At 38.6% G+C, this 20,732-nt stretch overlaps 1 pseudogene; it reads left to right on the forward strand.

The window, feature by feature from the left end:
• LOC129050285 (ADAMTS-like protein 3) overlaps window positions 1–20,732 on the forward strand; it is a 122,119-nt pseudogene that overhangs the window by 75,475 nt on the left and 25,912 nt on the right.

Consider the following 20,732-nt stretch of genomic DNA (forward strand, 5'->3'; position numbering starts at 1 on the left):
TCCAGCCCCAGGTCTACCTCCAGACCAAGGGAGGTCTTTACAGGAGGCCATTTGTCTGCGATTTATGAATGGCCCATTCTGAAGGGCAAGATAAAGCAAGCGTGGGTAATAGTCTTTGTATCAGTACAAGTAGAATTTCAAGCAAAAATACAAAATGAGTACTTTGTTGGTAATCAAAAACAAATCGTTTAAAGAATTTGTGAACCAAATGCCATTACATCGAAATATGTAAAGAAAAATCTCCTGTAGTTACATAAGATGAAATTGAAATCAGTAAAACTTCCGAGAGACTTTAATACATTGAAGTGAGTGAAAATTACACAAAGAATCTGTGCAGTATAATTACTAATGTTACATTAATAGGTAACAGAGCATTGCATGGTGAGGAAATATACCTTCTTTTCAAACATTTATGCACCGTAATACAAAAACTGATTCTATGCAAGGCTCCAAGGAAGACTGGAAAAAAAAAATCCGAGTCAAACAGAAACAATCAAAAGAGACCTTGCCCTACAGCTGCACCCATCCATTCCCTGCTTCCTCCCGCTACAGAGGCACAAATGTCTGTCTTCTTTTCCAAGACTAATTAATCCCTCCATCTGTGTTCTGCATTCCAGCTCCTCTGTGTCCTCAGAGAACTCACTCCACCCATCATCCCCTCTCTTTCCTTTATCTTCTTTCACTCTCTCTTTCCTATCAGGGTTAATATGACCAGCGGGTCTCTTCCCATCTTAAATGAAAGTATAATTTTAAAAAATGTCTATGTATATACGTGTATATACATATGTGTGTATATACATGTGTATTCATATATGTGTATGTATATGGGTGTATAATATTTATATATAAAAATATTTTTAAATTATATGTATATAGAACACTCTTTTAAACATAATCACATCTCCAGCTACCACTCTAATCTTTCACCTACTCTTTACTGCCACATCTTGAAAAAACTGTTTACACTTGCTGTCTCTAATTTTTCGTCATCATGTATTCCTCAGATCACAGCTTCCTGTGCCAGCTACTTGATTGAAACCGCTTTGGCAAAGCACATTAACAGTCTCTTTACTGCTCATCCAAAAGGCACTTTTAAGCCCTCATCTGCAGAGCACTTGGTACTCCTGGCTCCTGCCTCCTTAAAATCCTCTGCCTCACAGGATTCTCACTTCATTTCTGGTCATACCAAGAACTGGGCCATCTCTTGCAGAACAGTGAAGAAATGCTGAAAAGTTTGTGACTATGGACCAGTCCTCCCTTTCTGCCCTTTATGACTTGAGTTCTCCCTCTCTATATCCTGCACCCGTGCTGCTCAAAATGTGGCTCACAGTCCAGTGGTATCACCATCACCTGGGAGGCTGCTGGTCGGGCACATTCTTGGGCTCCACCCTAAACTGCTGGATCTGAATTTCTATGGATGGAGCAGGTGTCTGTGTTTTAACAAGTTTTCTAGATGATTCATATTTAGGTAAAATGTTTGGGAGGTACTGCCCTATCAACGTATCACAGAGACTTCTACAAATGTATCAAACTTTAGTGGAGGGTTACAGAAATGAAAGGGAATTCCAGTTTAGGAGATGATCCTTATAGGGTGCTCCTTGTTCCTAGCTTTGCCTAGGTGCTCTGCAGTGTGCTTTCTCTCCAAGAGTTAAATAGTAGGCAGCTCCACCCAGAAGAACATTTTCCTCAAGTTTGAGCCTTTTTGGCTAAAATCAACTGCAAGGGAGTTTCATTTGCAAGGTTTCACTAAAGTGTGTAATTATCAATGGGACAATGGTTGGAATATACATATATACGCACACACACCCCTAGACAAATGCTTCCCCAAGATACCGCAGCCTACATTCACAAAGATTTTGCAAGAGAGCCCAACCAATCTGCCCAAATAGGTTTTCTTCAGTTCAGTAAAGCTTTCTAATTTATATGTATTTTCAAAATAATTTTTATTACATATATAATATGCTGTATATTTGTTGTAAAAAATCCAGAATATCCAGGCAAGGAAATTGACAAACATGTCATGTATCCAATCACACTGCCAAGAGATTACACCTGTTATCACATTAGTGTGTATCCTTCCCGGGGTGAGGTGAAGTGGTTGAGGATGAATAATATATATAGATAATTTATATTGTAAAATTAAGACATACTTTTTATAAAACTTTATAAGTTTAAAAGTTTTATAAAACTTATAAAAACTTCAAATGGCACAGAAGGATATAAAATGGAAAGTAAAAGTCACCTTCTACCATCCACAAACTCCTAACCAGTTCCACTTTTTAGAGATCTAAATGGTATGAACGGTTGCTTCTATTAAGATATTTCCTATGGATGTGTATGTGTGCACCTTTCCATACAAACATGTATGCTTTTGAGAAGTATACAGAATTGATCATTAGGTATAAATTATTTTACAATTTCTTTTTATTCACTGAGGTTTTTTTGCCTATCAGTTCTCATAATTTGGCTTGTTTTTTTGTTTTTGAGATGGAGTCTCACTCTGTCACCCAGGCTGGTGTTCAGTGGTATGGTCTCGGCTCACTGCAACCCCTGCCTCCCGGGTTCAAGCAATTCTCGTGCCTCAGCCTCCCGAGTAGCTGGGAATAAGGTGCCAGCCACCATGCCCGAATAATTTTTGTATTTTTTAGTAGAGACAGGGTTTCACCATGTTGGCCAGGCTGGTCTTGAACGCCTGACCTCAAGTGATCCACCCGCCTCAGCCTCTCAAAGTGCTGGGATTACAGGTGTGAGCCACTGCACCTAGCTGGCTTGTTTTTTAACTGGTGATATAAGAGGACATTTCATAATTTATTTAACCAGACTCATATCAATGAGCATTTAGATTTTCTCTCAGTGTTACAACATCTTTGTACCTTTGTACAAGCACGTCTTTATGTGCTTTTAGTTCTCAAAGATACTGTAATTTCTCTTCTCTCTTTTCATAATCTTCTTGACATTTTGATTTTTCTGTGAATTAGTTTTTCAAGGGTCTGACCAATTTTCCTGCTAATTCGTGTTTCTTTCTTACTGATTTGTAAATACTCTGGATATTAAGAAAACAGTCTTTGCCTATAATTATAATTTTTCCTTCTTTGACATTTAATTTTGCTTAATTTTTATTTCACATGAATTAATATTTTCCTTTGATTTTCTCAAGGCATTTTTTAATGTCTTAAGAGAGAGATTTAAATGTTGTTTTTGTAGGTTGTGCCCATTTTTGGGGGGTGGAAATGGAGTCTCACTCTGTCACCCAGGCTGGAATGCAGTGGCACAATCTTGGCTCACTGCAACCTCTGCCTCCTGGGTTCAAGTGATTCTCCAGCCTCAGCGTCCCTAGTAGCTGGGATTACAGGCGCCCACCACACCCAGCTAAATTTTGTATTTTTTAGTAGAGATGGGATTTCGCCATGTTGGCCAGGCTGGTCTTGAACTCCTGATCTCAGGTGATCCGCTTGCCTCAGCCTCCCAAAGTGCTAGGATTACAGGCATGAGCCACTGTGCACAGCGGGTTGTGCCCATTTTTTAAAAGTTCATTCCAACATATTCCATCTTTTTTCTAGCCATTGCAAATGGGGCATTTTCTTCCATTATTTTTCCAAATGATTATTCTTGGTATTTCTAAAATCTAATAATTTTTTAATATTAATTTCTTCTTGATTTCTAATGCTTAGACTATTTTTTCTTGCCTAATTACCTTGGCTAATCTTTTAAAAACTCTTAAGTCATATGGTGCTAACTGGTATCCCATCATTTTCCCAATTAAACAGCAGTGTTTCTGACATTTAAGCATTAAGCATATTAATCATAACTTGCATTTGTAAATGGCGTTACAAACATTTACTTTATTTTATATACAGAATTTTTATCAGGAATAATGATTGAATTTTACTAAATGCTGGAAACTTATTTGAGGTAATCAAACTTTTCTACTTTGTCTATTAATATGGTAAATTACATTAGTAGATTTCCTAAATTTGAGCAACACTAGCATTTGTTGGGTAAACTTCATTTGTATATAGTGTGTACTTCAAATTTATGATTAAATTTTCTTTTCAAATATTTTATTTAGGAATTTGGTGTCAAATAGATGTTAGTGACATTGGAATGTGGTTTTATCCCCAAAATTGTACTGTGTAAAATTTTCAAGCATGCATTAAAGTTGATAAAATAACACAATTAACTACTGTACGTTTTTTCAACTAGATTCAATAATCACTTATATTTTGCTACATTGGTTCATTATCCCTATCTATCACTCTCTATCTATCTATCTCTCTATCTCTCTATCTATCTATCTATCTAATTCCTCCATCCAACTAGCTAGCTGACCCTTCTTAATTTACAGACATCACAACACTTACTTCTAAGTATTAATACTTTAGCATGACTCTTCTAAAAATAAGGATCTTCTTTATAACATCATCTCACTAGTACACCTAAAAAATTATAATTTCTAAATATTATCTAATATCCGATCTATGTTAAAATTTCTCCTTTTATAGTTGTTTTTCCCCTTGAACTGGTCAAGGCTCACTCATTGCATTTAGTTTTTCTATCTCTTTAGTTTCTTTTTTTTTAGTGCACTTATTTTTTCATGGTATTGACTTTGTAAAGAGTTCATTCCAGTTGTATTGTAGCATGTCCCATATTCTGGATTTGTCTGATCGTTTTCCATTTAATTTGTTGATCTCCCTCACGTAATTCCTGTGAATTGATCAGTAAGGTCTTAGGTTTAATTAGAATTGGATTGAACATTTGTGGCAGCAGCACATCAAAAGTGATGCGTGATTTATGTTGCATCATATCAGGAAGTTGATGATGTCAGCTTGATCCAGTATTACTCACACAGGTGGTGAACTACACATACTCTGTTGTGTAGATCCACGTTTCCCTGTAAGAAATCTGCAGAGTGATGCCTTGACAAGGTGTAAATATTCTGTCTGGCAACAATCTTTCATACCGTGGCTTTAGTGTACATTGATGATCCTTGTCTGAAACAGTATCTAACATGAAGAGTTACAAATGGTTATTTTCTAATTCTGTCATTCCTTCTTCACTCATTCTTCTGTTTTTAAAAAAAGATTTCTGTTTTTTAATTTCTCACTCCATATTCAGAGATTTTTATTTATTTAATGTTTTTTATATTACTGACAATATTCTTTTTGGGTTTCAAATTGTCCAAAATGTAGCCAGTGGGAGCACTTTAAACTGTCTTCTTTTGTCATAATTCCATTGAATTTTAGACATTGCCTTGGTTTCTAGAGCAACAGGTGTTCCAAGCCCACCTTGAATTTTCCCTACTCCAGACCTGGCATTACCAGGTTTTTCATGGAGAGTTGGTTATTTTTAGTGGGCTTTGTGTGTGTGTGTGTGTGCATATGTGTCTGTGTTGGATTACACCTTCAACACTCAGCCAAGGTAGTTGACAACTTTGTTCTAGCCTTTACTTCCTGCTTCCTCAGAGTCTATAGGTTAGCCATAGATGACAGCTTAGGACCTTCTCAGGTTGTTTCTGGGCATGCACAAAGCTCTGGCATATGCAGAGCCCCACATAGACATGCAGTCTTCTAGATTTTCAGGAATATGTTGGAGTTTTTCAAAGCCACCTGTGGACATCTCATTCCCAGCTTTTTGGTTAGCTTATTATTTTCCCCAATTGTTATTCACCACCTCATGCAGCCTCAATGTTAAACAAGTATCTCTGATTGTTTTGGTCAAATGCCTCCTGGGGAAAAGCTGTTTACACTGGGCAAACTCCCAGTTAGGTAAACCAAAGACAGCTTTGTGAGTGAAGTCTTCCAGGGAACCACTACACAGGTCAAATAATAATCGAGAATTGGGCATTGAAGGAGCTCCAAACCCATTCTACCCCTGCAGAGTCTGCCAGGCTGCTGGTTTGCACTGTGATTATGGGCTGTTGTTTTCGAGGTTACCATGGAGGTGGAGAATGGGGAGAGATGGAAATAGGCAGCTTAGCAGCCACAAAGCTCACTGTTCTTTCTGAGCACTTTTCTTTGATAATTACTGCTAAGATTGTTGCAAGCCTTTGGTTAATTTCCAGAGTTTTAAAAATGTTGGTTCTGACCATTTTTGCTGGTGTTTTTACTGATTTTATGGAGGAGAGGATTTTTCAGAAGTCTTTATCACTTTTGCTTGTTTGTTCAAATTAGTCTCTACAAGAAATTCAAAAATTAGCCAGGCATGCTGGCACACAACTGTAGCCCCAGCTACTCAGGAGGCTGAGTTGGGAGGATCGCTTGAGCCCAGGAGGTAGAGGCTGCAGTGAGCGTAGATCAGCCACTGCACTCCAGCCTGGGTGACAGAGTGAGACCCTGTCTCCAAAAACAAAACAAAACAAAGGAAAGACAACAAAGCATGATGAATGCATTAATCTTTTCTTTACTTACCAGTTTTCAAAACGATGAGCTGTTTGCTAGGATCCTTAAAATGACTGATGTTGTAGTATGCGTCATTTTCTTTCCTTTTTTTTTTTTTTTTTCCCAAGACAAGCTCTTACTGTGTTACCCAGGCTGGAGTGCAATGGGTTGATCATAGTTCACTGCAGCCTCAACCTCCTGGGCTCAAGTGATCCTCCCACCCCAGACTCCCAAGTAGCTGGGATTACAGGCACACACCACCATACCCACATTAAAAAAAAATTATAAAATTTTTTGGTAGTGACTGGGTTTCCCTATGTTGCCTAGACTGGTCTCGAACTCCTGGACTCAAGCCATCCTCTTACCTTGGTCTCCCAAACTGCTAAGACTACAGATGTGAGCCACCATGCCTGGCCCCCTCCTTTTTTTAAAAAAAAGCTAAATAATAATCCATTGTAGATATATACCAAAAAACATCTGTGAGAACCATGATTTCCAGTAGGTAATTCTCTAGGCCAAGGATCACGAATTTTTTCTGTGAAAGGCCAGATAGCACAGTAAATATTTTAGGTTTATTAAGCTATATGGTCTTCATTACCATGACTCAATTCTGCCTTTGTAGAGCAAAAACAGCCTTAGATAGATATCCATAGATAGATACTTAGGTTGTTTCTTCCTTTTGGCTACTGGGAATAATGCTGCCGTGATCGTGAATGTACCAATATCTGTTTGTGTCCCTGCTTTCAATTCTTTTGGGTATATTCCTAGAAGTGGAGTTGCTGGATCATATGGTAATTCTATGTTTAATATCTTGAGGACTTGCCATACTATTTTCCATGGTAGTTGTACCATTTAACATTTTCACCACCAATTAACAAGGGTTCTTCTCACCACATCCTCACCAATACTTGTTATTTTCTGCTTGTTTTTTTTTTTTTTTGTATAATTCTCATCCTAATGGGTGTGAAGTGGTACCTGATTGTGGTTTTGATTTTCAATTCCCTAATAATTATTGATATTGAGCATTTTCATGTGCTTATTGGCCATTTGTATAGCTGTTCTGGAGAAATCCAAGTCCTTTTGTCCTTTTTATTGACTGGGTTGTTTTTTGTTGTTGTTGAGTTACAAGTATTCTTTATATATTCTAGATAATAACCCCTTTCCAAGATGTGATTTGCAAATGTTTCTGCCCATTCTGTGGGTTGCCTCTTCACTCCGTTCATAGTGTCCTTTTGTGCACAAAGGTTTGATTTTGATTTGGTCAAATTTAGTCTTTTTTCATGTGTTTCCTGTGCCTTTAGTGTCATATCCAAGATACCACTGTCTTATTTTTTAACCTTCCTTTTTTAAAGTCTTCAATGTATATATTGGCAGGCTTTCCACATCAGGTCATATAGCTTCTTATCATTACTTTTATCAGTTGTAGAGTATTCCTTAGTATGGATATTCTTGTTTATGTAATCGTTCCCCTATTGATGGACATTTAGGTATGGTTCAGTCTTTCCTTTTACATGTATACATGTTAAAAACAAACAAAAAATCTGGAATGGACATTCGTCAAAGTGTTAGAAGTGATTATCTCTGGGCAATAGGATTAGAAAAAGATTTATTTTGTATTTTTGTTTATCTGCATTTTCTAATTTTTAATAATAAACAGGTATCTCTATTTAATAAAAACTTGCAAACTAGTCAATCAATATATTGATATCCTGTGCTTCACTAATTTCACTCTGGAGAGTTTATCCAAAAAAAATTGTTTTGCGTAAGTTAGACAAAAACATCTGCTTGAAGTAATTCATATCATTGATAATGTTCTAGTTTCATTTAGAAACAGACAATGTTCAGATAGGGGACTAGTGAGATAAAATATCATATATGAGCTTAGATTATTATGTGAACACAAAAATTAAATTATCAGAGTATGTAGCAGTGTGAAAAAACATCTATGAGGACCAGGATTTCCAGTAGGTAATTGTCTAGGCCAAGATCATGAAATTTTTCTGTGAAAAGTCAGATAGTACAGTAAATATTTTAGCCTTATTGAGCCATATGGTCTTCATTACTAAAACTCAATTCTACCTTGATGAGCATAAACAGCCTTAATGAATGAATGAGGAGGTGTGGCTAGATTTGGCCCAGGGGCCACGGTTTGCAGACCCTCATCAAAGCACGTGGATTGGTCCACGAGAGTAAAGGCAATTGAGGTAGGCAGTGCATTTACTTTAAACGTTTCTTTAATGTTATTTAAGGGTGTATTTAAATGAAATTATGTAATATTCATCTGCTTTACACATAGTTGGTGATTTCCAAAGATTTATTTATTTTTTTCTTGAGACAGAGTGTCACTCTGTTGCCCAGGCTGGAGTCCAGTGGCACGTTCTCAGCTCATTGCAGACTCCACCTCCTGGGTTCCAGCAATTCTCCTGCCTCAGCCTCCTGGGTAGTTGGGACTACAGGCACACGCCATCACACCTGGTTAATTTTTGTATTTTTAGTAGAGATGGGGTTTCACCATCTTGGCCAGGCTAGTCTCAAACTCCTGACCTCAAGTGATCTGCCCACCTTGGCCTCCCAAAGTGCTAGGATTACAGAAATGAAATATAGTTAAGAATGTTTTGCAGACACCCCCAGTTTTGATTGACTTGCTCATTTTCATGGGCCTTTAGTATACTGGTTTTATTACAGTTGTGTTCTATTCTTTCCCAGGAGAAGAAAATGTAATTGCTGTTCCTTTGGGAAGTCGAAGTGTGAGAATTACAGTGAAAGGACCTGCCCACCTCTATAAGTAGAATTTAATCTTAACATTTTTTAATATCCTGAAGGTTTAGTTAGCCAAAAAAAAGAAACCAACAAGCAAAAAAACTTTCTCTAAGTTAATGGGTAATGTTACCAAACTTGCGTCCACTTACTTGGCACAGCAAAGCTAAACTCTGACATTAGGATTTGCAGCCAGAGACAGTGAAGCATTTATTGCAGAGCACCAAGCAAGGAGAATCAAACAGCTCATGCTTAAGACCTGAAATCCCTGATGTCTTACATGTAAGGATTTTTAAAGATAGGAGATAGAAGTTACAGGCAAAGTCACAAATTAATACATGGAGGCTATGCACTGGTTTGACCTGAAAAGGTGGAATATCTTGAAGTGGGGGCTTACAGACCATAGGTAGATTCAAATATTGTCTGATTTGCAATTGGTTAAGAAAGGGAAGTTTTGCCTAAAGACTTGGAGTCAGCAGAAAAGAATGTTAGATCTGGCCCTTGGGCGTGATCTCCACGTGCCTCAGAGAGAAATGTAGGATGAAGAAAGGCAGTGAGAGTTCAGCCTCAGTTCCCTCTTACCGGAGGTCTCTGTGCCAGTGGATCTATTTGGTGGGGATCTAGATTTCCTGAAAAACTATTCAGGGACATATGTTAAAATGTTATCTTTAGTTTCTATAGGGAACCATACATCCTGTGACTCTAACTTTTTCTGGCTATTGTTTTAATCCACTATTACCTTGTTGCTTGTGAAGTTGCTCATTACTTCTCAAGGCTAGCTAGGTGCCTGGAATTTCTCTTGAAGGAATTCAAGATTTTCCTTTATTTCCATTCTTGGGGTGGTGGTACTCTGTTGGGTACCCCCAAGTATTCTGTAGTGGGCAAAATAGCCTATATAACCAGGGAAATTATCTGTGTTGTACCCTGAATTTTTCTGTTCTCATACCCCAATGGGAAATTTACCTGTTTAAGATTAATCCCCTCATGGGAGAATAAAAACCAAATTTTATGTCAAATAAACTAGTTTTGTATAGGATGGCTGGGTGTGGTGACTCATGCCTGTAATGCCAGCTCTTTGAGAGGCTGTGGCAGGAGGATCACTTGAGTCTAGGAGTTTGAGACAAGCCTGGGCAGCACAGGAAGACCCCATCTCTACAAAAAATTTAAAAAAAATTAGCTAGGCATAGTGGCGCATGCCTGTAGTCCAAGCTACTCAAGAGGCTGAGGTAGTCCAAGGAGTAGCTTGGCTACTGCAGGCGTGTAGTCCAAGATCCTCCTTGAGCCTAGGAGTTCAAGGTTGCAGTGAGCTCTAATTGCACCACTGCAATCTGCCACTCCAGCCTGAGTGACACAGGAAGACCATGTCTCTAAAATAATAATAATACATGGAGAGTAAATTAAGATTTGGGAGTGTTCTGGAGATTTCAGCAAAGTGGGACAAAAAAACCAAAACAAAACAAACTTTAAAATACAAAACCTTATCAGTGAATATGGCTGATCAGAACAAGCCTTGCTGCTAGCACATCACAACTTCCCATCTAGGGGTCCCTGAAGGCCGACACTGGTTTCCCAGAATACTGCGAGTTTGAAACAATAAATAGATGATGGTGATGGTTTCACTCTGGGAATACACTGAAACCATTAAATTATGCATTTTAACAGGGCAAAGTTTATGGCATGCAAATTATACATGGAAAAGATGCTTAAAAATGCAGTAAATGGTCTTGATATTCTCATGATATTAAAGGCCATTCCCCAAAATTCAGCTCCAAAAATAGTTTTATAAATTGTAAAAACAAAATAAGTAAACAGTAAACAGAATAAGTAAAGGTGAACACTTTGAGGCAAAAATTCGTTTATGTGTATATGTTCTGGCATATTCAACATAACTTTATATTCAAGACTGGCGCTCGTCCAAGAACAGGGCTCAAAAGTGTTCCCATTTCTCCAAGAGTGACAAATCTGTTGCTTGGACTATTTTCCTTTCTGAACAATCTCACAATTGGCAGTAGAAGTATTTCTGAAAGTTATCCTTCTTTGCTGATGAATAGAACTGGCTTCATTTACAAAGGACTTAGTTAACATTTCTGAATATCTAAATATAGAAGTGGTTTTATTTCCTGGATTTATACAACTTTTTTCTTAATTTTTATTTGTAAAAGAGATATTTCTGAAATGAAGATTATTTTGCAGTAATAAATCATTCTTTTAACATCCACATTAACTATAACTATCCAAAAGACTGCATTACTAAGAACTGAAAATACCTAGCAACATTAATATCAGTCTCTTTGCTGTGGAGTGAATTTTCATTACAGAATATCCATCTGACATACTGCCTAGAGGTGTTTGTTCAGATCCTGAATTTCCAGTCCTGTCCCAAGCCTGGCCACAGCATTATGGGGAGCACCCAGCCCCAAATTTTCCAGGAGTGCATCCCTTCAAAAATGGAAGCAATAAGCAGATCCCTGCAAAACAGGTTTTATTGTAGCAAAACCTTAGCATTAAATGTGTTTGACTAGCAATAAACTTCAGAAGCCAAGAGGTCATAAACCAAAAACCTCCAATTCGATTGGAAGAATATTTTCCCTTTAAGTCCTATCTAAGGACCATATATAGACATGTATAAATATAAGCATGGATACAGTACCTAATGACCAATCAAAGGAAATTGACATGAATTAAATTAGCATATACTATATAAATACAGCTCTACTGTACATATAAGTTTGATGTATTTATAACTATGTTAGCCATGCTAAACACTCATTCCACGTTTACCTGACAGTACTTTCGTGGCCTTTAGAATTTAGAAAGACCTCTTGGGGATGGTTACCATGACCCTGCCTTTTTTGAAAGAAGCCTGAACTGATACTTCTCAATGCAAATCCTTCAACTAGAAGCAATTAGAAGCATTCATCATTTTCTAGGCATAATTTCTTTTATAAATAACTAGTAGTGGATTAAAATATTTAAAGGCATCACTAGAGACCTGAGTTGTGAAGATTTGGGGATACAAGAAAGTCTTGATTTCTAATTTTTACTCTTTTTGAGACTACCTATCATATCTTCCTCAGCACTTCCCTCCCTCCCCTCAATATTAAGTCTGGAGAGGAGAAAGAAGTTGGGCCGTGGGCAGCAGGAAAGAAGGCTCACACTCTCTTCCCTTAATTCTGGTGGGGATGTTTATAAGCTTCCTGGGGTCTCCTACACACTAACCACCTTGCTGCGGAAACCACAGAGGGTCAGTGAAACCTCTGAGAACCAAAGGGCTTGTGCATGCAGCTCTCACTAGCCATGAATCACACATTGTGAACAACATGGGGCTGCAGTAAATATAGGGAAATGGTGGAAATTAATAAAAACTTAAAGGTATCCATAAGTCAATACATCATCTGAATTGTTGATTGAAACACCACAAACTCCTTTTTTTGTCATTTAAGAGGCACCAGCACAAAGGAGAAGCAAGTTTGCCACCAATAAAAATGACAATTTTAAAGAATTGCATCGGCCTCCACCTTGCCGTGGATTTGGCACAATGGCTTTGTTAATCCAGATTATCAGAATTGTTTGCGTCCATAAACTCTACATTCACCAAATCAGTTTACCAGTCTTTCTTCACCCACCTTTGACTCTGCTTACCCATTTACACAATTGAGGTCAAAACACCTGCTTTCTGCCTCCTAGATAGGCAACCAGTGTTTGTGCTTTAGATAACCAGAAGCCTTTTGAAATACTCAAATTAAAAATATTTTACAATAAGCGTACCATTTAGTGGAAAGCAGAGTGGTTTGGGTAATTTATGTGAACTTGAAAATTGTTTTTGCTACTTGTGTTTTTATATCCGTGTCACTGAGACTCTTAGACACTGTTAAAATAGTGGCTAGATTCTGTATTAAAAACAAAATATCAAAACCAAGTTAACAAAAATGCTGGCCTTTGGTTTAGGGAATGGATATCATAGCAACTGGTCCTCCCTTCCTCCCAGATTACCTTCCCAGATTTTTACACCCCCTGCCCCAACTCTGTATCCCGATCTGCAACTCGGAACACTGTGGTCCAGAAGGTTAGCACAGTGGGAAAGCAATTACTACCCCAACACAGCCGCGAATCCATTGCATGCTACTTGAATTTAATCAAGTCATTTCAGGCTAAATCAGTGTCTAGAAACTTGTATTTTGCATGCCTTCTGTGAGGATGCGTTATGTCCCACTTCATTTTGCGTCTTGATATTGCCTTAATGCTCTTAATGCTCATCGTTTTGTTTTTCTCATTGACTTTAGAGACATCCACCGTAGGGCCCACTTACTATCTCCAGTTCCCCATTTCATTTTTACTGACAACTCACTTTGTAACACTCAGTTTTATGTCTTCATTGGAACTAGGAAATGAATTTAATCTCACACTTTCCAAAAATCTATTGCGGTCATGGAGATCAGGGCCAAAGTGGTTGGGGTTTTGTGTGCCTAAAAGTAGCCAGCATTATTCTTCGACCGCTAGTGACTCCTCCAGATCAAGTAGCTCATGTCCAGCCTTTGAATTTTCCCAGAAAAGTTCCCAGCCTGCCTGTCAGGGATGATCAGGGATGTCTCCTAATGCCTGTTACGCAGTCTGCCCAGGGCACTTGAATTCCTGCAGCTGCTCCAGTGACAGAGAAAAATCCAGCAAATGAAAACAATCAAAGCCCAGCAGGCTATGGATGGAAGCTCCCTAATGCCAGACTATTTTGTCGCATTTTATCAGCTTTCCATTTTTGACCCTCAACGGAGTTTTGGTTCTTCTGTGTTCTTTGTTTGAGATTGTTAAAGACTGGTATGATATCACTGAATCAAGTGTGGGTTTTAGAATAGAGTTGGACCTGAGAGATTGTCTGCTCTGACTCCTCATTTTAGATATGAGGCAATGAAAACCCAAGGCAGAAAGTTAGAGAAAAATACAGGGCCAGAAACGCAGGTGCCCCAGAACCTAGCTGTATATACATTTTTTATTGCCTCTGTCAACGTGAAACCAGATCTACTAAGTATGGTGACACTTAGAAAATAAAAGAAAGAAAAGAAAGAGGGAGGAAAGACAGAAATTTAAATGAAGTAGAAATGCTTTTTTGTTTAAACTGTGATAAGCCAACATTTTTTTCTGTAGGAAATCTTAAAAGCACTTTTGTTCATGTGAAAGCAAATTTGAATAAAGGGGTTTCATGCACAAGGGAGGTCTTTGTGGCAATGCAGTGGTTCTGTATTTTGACTGTGGTGGTGGGTGATAAAATGGCATTGAACTCTATGCACATATTGTACCAGTGGCAATTTCCTGGTTTTGATATTCAACTATGCTTTTGTAACATGTAAACATTAGACAAAAGGGAATGAAGTTTACAAAGGACCTCTCTATACTATTTTTGCAACTTCCTGTTAATCTAGAATTATTTCAAAATGAAAAGTTTTGTTTGATAAAAAGCAAATTTGAAATTTGCTGTGATTTTTGTCTAAAAGAGTAGGCATAAGATCTTTTGAACAAGAAATAAAATGAGTGAACATAGCTTTACTTTGAGTATTAGCTAAATCATGAAAACATATAAAGAAAGAAAAGTTTTCTCTTTCCCCTTATGCTAGAAATGGCTCCAAAGAATTAAGTAGAACTATTTGGGCCTGCCACCCTTGTTAGCTCCTTTTTTATGGGCAATTAAAAATCTGATATATCTATTCCACCAATATCAATTAATGTTTGTAAACTGAGTGGCTATTTTGACATTGTTTTGATATCATATACTGACATTGTGCTTGCTAAAATGTCTTTTGTAATAAAATGCCTTTAAGATTGTTTCTTATTTGAATCGTATATTTTAATTTTAGTTATTGAATCAAAAACACTTCAAGGAAGCAAAGGAGAACACAGCTTTAACAGCCCCGGAGTCTTTGTCATAGCAAACACAACAGTGGAATTTCAGAGGGCTCCGAAAGGCAAACTTTTAAGATTCCAGGACCTCTGATGGCTGATTTCATCTTCAAGGTAGGATGATCTTCTTCATAAACTTCATGTACCTGAATCCCAGAACATCTTGATTTTTAAAACAATAAGTTTGTTTAGCAAGAGGTCATCAATCATTGTTTTTTATACAGAGCATGTGTCATCAATATTTCCATATTGGCAGTCCATTCTTAAAAATTGTTCAGCACTCTTAAATTTCTGCTCCTAACCCTGACAGTTAAAGAACAAACTTCACTTTTATGGGGGAAGGATTGATTCTGTATTTATAATCTCTGGTTGCTTTGTTCAGTTTGTTTGCTGGTTTAAGAAACAGGGTCTCCCTGTGTTGCTCAGGCTGGTGCAGTGGCTGCAATCATAGCCTTGAACTCTTGGGCCCAAGTGATCCTTCTGCCTCAACCTCCCGAGTAGCTGTGTTCAGTTTCAGATAGAGTTTGGTGAAAATGGCCGATGGTTAAATGCACCATATCCTAAACCAGTATTGTGCCGCTGCATGTCTTCTTGCAAAGGAGAGCAGAGACAACAGGGGCTCATTTCTTACCTTCCTTTAAGATGGTTATCCTTGAGGCATCTTTACTTCAACCTTCAGCCCTTAGAACATGCAGTCTTGCAGTGGGCTGATTCAAGATCAGGATTTGCTTCCCCAGATGTTCTATGACAGATACTTGTCACAAGATACCTTCAGAAGAACTCTTCTTCTCTGGAACCATGAGCCTATGTCCCCTTTCTGGATGCTGCTGGGGCATCTTCTCTCATTCAGAGGACATGAAGTATAGTGGCCAATATATTTCCAAGGTGACACAGTTAGATACTCTTCTGATAAATTTGAAAATGCCTAAGAAATGAAAAAGATAGTTCAGTGTGTGGTTTTGCCTTATCCTGTTTCAGAAACCCATTCCAAAATGTAAATGGAAGCTAAAAAATAGCCCCAATTACCAGTTATAGTTTTCTGTATGAAAAAAACCCTTTAGCTTTAAAAAGCTGTCTGTGTTCTACATATTAATTTGTCACGGAATGTTTCACTGAGACATCAGTTGTGTCATCAGAGGAGCATGCACGGAGGTAGATGAGAGTTGCTAACTCATCCCAATCCCTGAGATACAAATTCAGCCTGCAGTGGGACCTGCCAAGTGTTGGCCTGCACAGTGTATTGTTTTGTTTCTGAAACTTTGGATTTTGAATAATCAACACTTAAAAATTGAGAGATTTTTACATCAGAAGATCAGGCTTTTTTTTTTTTTTTTCTTCTGCTTCTCTGTAAAAATGGGAAGAGCTTGCATTTTACAATAGCAATAAGTGACTGTAACTGGGGAACAGCTGCCTTCCAGTCTCGGGTCTGCCGTGGTCCACACCACTATGTATTGTGTCCCTAACACTAAAGGCGTAAGTGGTTGGTTGCCATTCATCCTGATCTGGGCATTTATATCATCTGCCTAGCCGCCACAGATAGTTATGTTTCTGACTTCTGTGTCACATCCTTAAAGCATTGATCCAGTAGTCTTCTTAGGCAGTCATATTATGAAAGGTTTTGGGGAAGCCATAATTACCTTTTTTTTTTAAAGTCTCTCTGGTCTATTGTTATGGCATAAATTCTATTTTCTTGCCCTCCTTAGGGCCTTCCTATGTGATTCTCAAGTAGAAAATATACACCACACACACACACACACACACACAGACACACACACACACACACACACAGACACACACACACACACTTTTTGTTCTCTTTTAATTACTACTCAGAGAATCTGTATTCTTCTCAAGTCAACTTGGAGGTCCTTGACTGAATAGGAGATATTAATACAATGATGAAATGATGAAAGTACCCACAAAGATTAGTATTTCAAGATACTGTTTGGTTACAGTATCAGCATCAGTAGATCTTAACAATATATTGTTTATTGATACCATTTATAAAAACACATGTAAACTGCATATTTCTATGAGTTTGTATGTACACACACATATATGTATATGTATATTTTTAAAAATAATTTGGAAGGATACATTTCAAAATGGAAACACTAAAAAAAACAGTGACTATTTTAGAGGGGATAACATTTTATAATATCTAATTCTTAAAATAATGTTTAAAAGGAAGAATGTGGCTGGGTGTGGTGGTTCATGCCTATAATCCCAGCACTTAGGGAGGCCAAGGCGGGTGGATCACCTGAGGTCAGGAGTTCGAGACCAGCCTGTCCAACATGACGAAACCCTGTCTCTACTAAAAATACAAAAATAGCCGGGTGTGGTGGTGTGCACCTGTAATCCTAGCTACTCGGGGGGCTGAGGCAGGAGAATCACTTGAACCCAGGAGGCGGAGGTTGCAGTGAGCCAAGATCGCACCACTGCATTCCAGCCTGGGCAGCAGAGCAAGATTCTGTCTCAAAAAAAATAATTAAAAAATAAATAATAAAAAGTAAATGGAAGAATGAATTCACATATCACGTGCATAATTAAAAATTACTTTACACCTTCTTGCCCGAATTATGTATTCACCTTTTAATAGAGTACATTTAAAAGAAAGTGTGTGTGTGTGTGTGTGTGTGTGTGTGTGTGTGTGTGTGTGATGGAGTCTCACTCTGTCACCCAGGATGGAGTGCAGTGGCACGATCTCAGCTCACTGCAGCCTCCTCCTGAGTAGCTGGGATTACAGGCATGCACCACCATACCTGGCTAATTTTTTTTTTTTAATTTTTAGTAGGGATGGGGTTTCACCATGTTGGTCAGGCTGGTCTCCAACTCCTGATCTCAAATGATCCACCTGCCTTGGTCTCCCAAAGAGCTGGGATTACAGACGTGAGTTACCGCGCCCAGCCAATAGAGTACATTTTAACAGCATGTTCGGTGTACACTGTCTGCATTCATATTCAGTCCTCTATGTTCCTGTCTCTGAGTTCTGACTCTCTCAGATTTAATAAACAGTTCTGGACTTTGACTTCAACTCCTGGAAAGCTTTTGATCTCTCCAGACTGAAAAGGTGTTTTGAAAAATACGTTTATCAAAGAGGGTGTTACATACAACTGTCTGACTCATGCATAAATGGAGCCTCATTTTCATACCTACGGCAATTGTCCCTCATGGATGTGGTGTACTTAGTGGGGGAGAATGTGGCAAAATTGGAGACGCTTATGATGAAGTCAGAATGGCTCTGATGTTGTTTTTTCCTGACTTGGGAGCTTGTCCAAATAATGTGGGTTTCTAGGAAGTATCCTTTTCCATCAGTTCCTTTGTTTTTTTTTTTTTTTTTTTTTTTGGTTCCAAACATTGTAGTATTTCCCAGCCTGTGTTGTTGCTAAGATAAGGAACTCTTTGCTTCCATTCATCTCCTCCTGGCCCGTCACACAATCAAGTTATGGCTGTACTTTGAGTGGGAGGTTAAAAGTGCCTGTGAGGTCACTGATGACAGTCAGCCCTATGTCCCTGTGTTTCATTGTATCTCTTTCCATTCCAGTCAACCAACAGAAGCTAGTCTATAAACGGAAGACCTGGCTTCCGCCTGAGAGAGGATGAGGCGGTGACTACCAGCCCTGCATATTCAGTGCTCATTTAGCACAGCTGTGGGTGCACTGAGCCAGGTGGAGGCACACGCTTTGCTACAGTTCATGTAGTAGACCTACTTCATGGGCTTTTGATAACTGTACTGTTGAACACTGCTGTATTCTTACATAAAGAGTGACATATGTAGACATCAATGGGATGTTAGGTGGTCTTATAGGTATTGTTGCTCAGATTTTGCAGCTTAGCATCTCACTGTACCAATGAGAAAAAAATTTCTTTTTTCTACTCTTTAAGAAGCTATATTTTCATGGTTGGACCATTCTTGAAAATTGCACATCTCCTTCTTCCAGTGGATTTCTCATTGTATATGCTTGTTTTCCCGAAAATCCTGTTTCCCTTTTTTCATTTTTTTTTTATTTGTATGTAGCTACAGGGCCTCACTATATTGCCCAGTCTGGTTTTGAACTCGTGACCTCAAGCAATCCTCCTGCCTCAGCCTCCCAAATTGCTGGGATTACAGGTGTGAGCCACCATGCCCAGCCCTCAATGACCTGTTTTTCATGGATGACCCTTGTTATAGCACTAAGGGGTATTTTGCATTAGGGCCCTGCTTCTTCAATATGCGCATGTTGCCACCAGGTAGCAGTAGTGAGTCTCGGCTAAGTACAGTAGCTGATGCCATGTGCTTCATTGATTGACAGCGAGATAGACGCTATTCATTCAGTGAGAATTTACTGAATATTTGCATCTATGAGTAGATGTTTGTGAATATCAATTTTAAGTATATTCCCATGAGGATATCTAAAAAAATAAAATTAAATTACTTGGATAAAGACATCTTTCCATGGTTAATTTTTAACTACTATTGGTAGCTTTTCTCATCTTTTAAAATATATATATATCTTCAGGGAGAAGAAAACGTTTCTCTTCTTTGGGCTCTGAAATCTTCCTTTTTCAGCCAGTTGTCTTCTTAGGGATTCATGTTTTTTCCACTCTCATATTTTGTGTTTCTTCAGGAAAATGTTTTCTGATTGCTTTTCTACTAGTCCCCAGTTGTACAATCTCTGTCTTCAGTTTCCTCAGCTCTAGATATCTTTTATGCTGTCAACTCATTAGCCTCTTTTCTTTGTGGGGAGTTATGATAGTATATTTACCTTATGTGGGGATAGAGGATTTGAAACTGCCTGTCTTCGTTCTCTCAAAGAACACATTGGAGGCTTGCAATGCGGTGCAGATCGAGGCTACATTTACACATTCACAGGTGTTTCAAAACTCTGCAAGACACAGTTTTAGAGTCAGTGCCTGTATTAGCTTCACAAGACTGTTGTTAGTGAGTACCATAGCTGAGTGGCCTAAACAGCCGAATTTATTGTCCCACAGTTCTGGAGCCCGAAAGTCCAAAATCAGGGTGTTGGCAGGATCAGTTTCTTCTGAGGGCTGTGAGGGAGAAGCTGTCTTACGCCTCTCACCTCAATTCTTAGACTTCAGGCATCATCTTCCCTCTGTGCGTGTCTGGCTCTGGGTCCAAATTTCTCAATTTCTCCCATGCCTTTTTTTTTTTTTTTTTTTTTGAGACAGAGACTCACTATGTCACCTAGGCTGAAGCGCAGTGGCACAATCTCGGCTCACTGTAACCTCTGCTTCCTGGGTTCAAGCAACTCTTCTGCCTCAGCCTCCTTAGTAGCTGAGACTACATGCACACGCCACCCTGCTGGGCTAATTTTTATATTTTTAGCAGAGATGGGGTTTCGCCATGTTGGCCAGGCTGGTCTTGAACTCCTAGGCTCAAGCTATCCACCCATCTCTGCCTCCCAAAGTACTGGAGTTACAGGCATGAGCCACCACACCTGGCCAGTCCAAATTTCCCCTTTTTATAAGGACACCACTCATAATGGATTAAGTCCTCCCAGTTACCTTACCCTAACTACATTGGCAAAGACTGTATTTCCAAATAAGATAGTATTCTGAGATACTGTGGGCTACGGTGGGCTAGGCTTTCAACATGTTGTTTTGGGGGCACACAATTCAACCCATAACAGTGCCAGCAGAAAAGAAAATTTACCTATTTCCTCATGCCTTACAATCATTGGGATTCTGTCTCATCCTAAGCATTTGTCG

This window comes from Pongo abelii, chromosome 16 (assembly GCF_028885655.2).
Source record: "Pongo abelii isolate AG06213 chromosome 16, NHGRI_mPonAbe1-v2.0_pri, whole genome shotgun sequence".
Taxonomy (NCBI): domain Eukaryota; kingdom Metazoa; phylum Chordata; class Mammalia; order Primates; family Hominidae; genus Pongo; species Pongo abelii.